Below are 3,284 nucleotides of genomic sequence, written 5' to 3' on the forward strand. Positions count from 1 at the left end.
GGATATTGTGTGTGTTGTTCGTCCTTCGATTCGAAGAAGACTTTAACACCATGTACGGTATAGTAGTATGGTACGGTATTCAGTGGTGTAACTATTGAGGGGGCGGGGGGTGTGATGGGTGGGCTCGAAGGTGAAGTGGGAGGGCTCGATGATCAGTTGAGAGGCGCTAATTCGCAAAATGTGGTGATTTTTAACTACTTGACCATGATTTTTGGGGGAGCGACTAGGGAAGTGCGCACCCAGCGCCCTCCCCTAGATACGCCGGTATTTACGAGTTATCTGCGTGTGTACGTTGGTGGCTGGTGTCCAATCCTGGCTTTCAGTAAGTTTCACAAATTGCCTTTATAAATTTGTATTAAAAAAACAATTTTGTATATAATACATATAGGATATATTTTACTAAATCAGAGTACGAAATAAACGGAAACCAATGTGCATAGTATACTAATTTTGATGTATTTTAATCGTAGGTATTTTTAATGTAAATTATTTTAATAATAATAATAATAATAAATTTATTCTTATATAGCGCAAAATGCAAGAAACCTCTAAGCGCTTTACAATGAAAGGAAAAACCGGATCAAAATAAAAGAAAAATGATTACAACAGTGAGGGAAATCAGGTTAACATTATGAATGAATATTTATTTATTTATTTTAATTTATTTTATTAATTAATTAATTTATTTATTTATTTTTTATTTATTTATTTATTTATTTTATTTTTTTCTTTCAATTACCTTCTCATTCCATTTGGTTACTTTCCAATTTATTATTGATTTCTTATACATTCAACTATTTCACAGTTTTTTCTTATGTGTTTGGCTTGTCTATCCTTTCCTCACAGCTCTTGTCTGTATTTCCCAATCCCCATTTCCTTTCCTTTTCTTATGTTCACATAAGTTTCCTTCATTTTTCATTCTGATGTTACCTTATCTTTTCCTTTCCTTTTCCTTTCTTATTTTCCTTATCATTTTTTCCTTTTCCATTTTTGTGTTTCCTTATCTTTTCTTTCCTTTTCCTTTATTTTGTTTCCTTATCATTTCTTTCCTTTTCCTTCTTATGTTTCCTTATCTTTCTTTTCTTTTTCCTTTCTTATATTTCCATATCAATTCTTTAATGGATCCTTATCATTTCTTTCCTTTTCCTTCTTATGTTTCCTTATCATTCTTTTCTTTTTCCTTTCTTATATGTCCGTATTTGTTTCTTATGTTTCCTTATCATTTCTTTCGTTTTACTCTCTTATGTTTCCTTATCCTTTCTTAAGTTCCTTTTCTTTCTTATGTTTCCTTATCTTTTCTTTCCTTTTTCTTCCTTCTTCCTTTCTTATATTTCCTTATCTTTTCTTTGCTTATCATTTCTTATATTTCCTTGTCTTTTTCTTTCGTGTGTTTATACACGCTTTAAAAATAAGTAGTTTTTATAGTTTAAGACGATTTTGTACTGTTTTATGGATGTTTTTGTACCTTAGATCCTGATGAAGAGCGTAAGCTCGAAAGCTTGATAATTAAAGACACGTTTTGTTCCATCCAAGCCTCCGACTATTTCTTTCATCAATACATACATTTCCATATTAGACATGTCACATAAAAATTGATAGTTTAAACCCTTCGTCTTTCATTGAAAACTACTGTATTTTGTCAGATGTTATTGAAAGTTGATAGACTATAAACGTTGTCTACACTAAACACTTTTTATGTGACAAAGACTTTGATGTGCCAATATCAGTGGCTTTTTTGAAATCTTAAAAATCTGTCTCTTATACACATCTAGATTTGTATAAGAGACAGTCACATGGGCGAAAAAACGAAATTACCGCCACTCTTGGGCAAAATAAGCGAAGATTGCAACACGCTTAAAATATTATCGCCACGCTAAAAAATTATGTACTGGCAGATTTTATTCAAAACGTTACAACAATAAATACCGAAGTGTCGAACTTCAGGCAGTTCAACAATGTTCCCACCTCTTTCAAGCTTTCTTTCAATCGCATATCGTGAGGCACCCTTTATAAGCCTGACCACAGGATCCCTGTGTACGCAGCATGCGCGTACACATAGGTCCTGTGAATTTAGAGGAAAGTCACTGGTCGATATGCTAAATATTCGGCTGGATAGGGCGTGGCTTTGTACCATAAAGTAAGCATGACGATCGTAGTATGCACTGAAATGTCCGTTTTTATGAAAAGTAGATAGTACCGTGTAAAAAATTATGAGTAACCAGCCGTGCGCGAGCATAACAAAAGAAGGCACAGGCTAGAACTGGTTTTATATTTAGGCCAGCATGTAACATTGACTAACTTTCAATGAGCCAAACTCTTTGGTTACGATCTTTATTTGGGTGATATAACTATTTCTGGGGAAAATATGCAGGGGGCGCAGACTGTGCGATCACACCCCCTAAATTGTTTTTGTTTGATATGAATTACCGGTAAGATTTTTAAAATAGGCCTATGAGGGTGCAATTTCCGAGTACCTAGAGGTCCATAATCTCAAAATTTACCACTTCAGCCCCAACCACATGGTGGGGTTGAGGTGCTGTGAACATTCATGCACCCACTACCGTCAAATCCTGTATCCGTCCCAGTATTGAAGCATCTAGAGCCAGTGGTGGCGCCAGAGGGGGGACCTGGGGGGATATAGCCCCCCGTCGGGGAAGCATAGACCCCCTCCCCCTCCCGGTCGGGGAAGATGATAAATTTTTTCGGGGAACAAACAAATAAAAAGAAATATTTACATGTAATATTCGTTTAGCCACCATATTGTTTGTGTTAACTTTTCATCACAACAACAACAATAACAATAACAATAACTGTAACAATAATAATAATAATAATAATAATAATAATAATAATAATAATAATAATAATAATTCAATGAGACTAATTAAAAATAATTTGCGTTCTGTTATGACAAATGCTATTTAGATAGCCTCATGATGGTTGGAATACATCGTGATAGGTGAAGCAACCTCAACCATGATAGTGTGGTTGACAGATTTCATGCAAAATTTCCAAAATATAGAATTTCACTTTCAAGAATGAGGATTTGTTAATAAATTGGATGTTGCATTGCATACTCTTTGTTTCTTGCTTTATTCAAAATGTTTTGGTTTTGGAAGCTGATTTCAACATTAGAAAGCATAGCCTACATGAAGTCATAATATAGTAACTCGATGCATATCAAATACGGTAAGTAATAAAAATTCGCCATAATTCATCAAATATCCATGGCTTCCAGGGGGCTTCGCCCCCTGGACCCCCACCGGGGCCCTAGGCGGCCCCGG

The sequence above is a fragment of the Anneissia japonica genome, unplaced genomic scaffold, assembly GCF_011630105.1.
Source record: "Anneissia japonica isolate Jap-2015-1 unplaced genomic scaffold, ASM1163010v1 scaffold287819_len434453_cov191, whole genome shotgun sequence".
Taxonomy (NCBI): Eukaryota; Metazoa; Echinodermata; class Crinoidea; order Comatulida; family Comatulidae; genus Anneissia; species Anneissia japonica.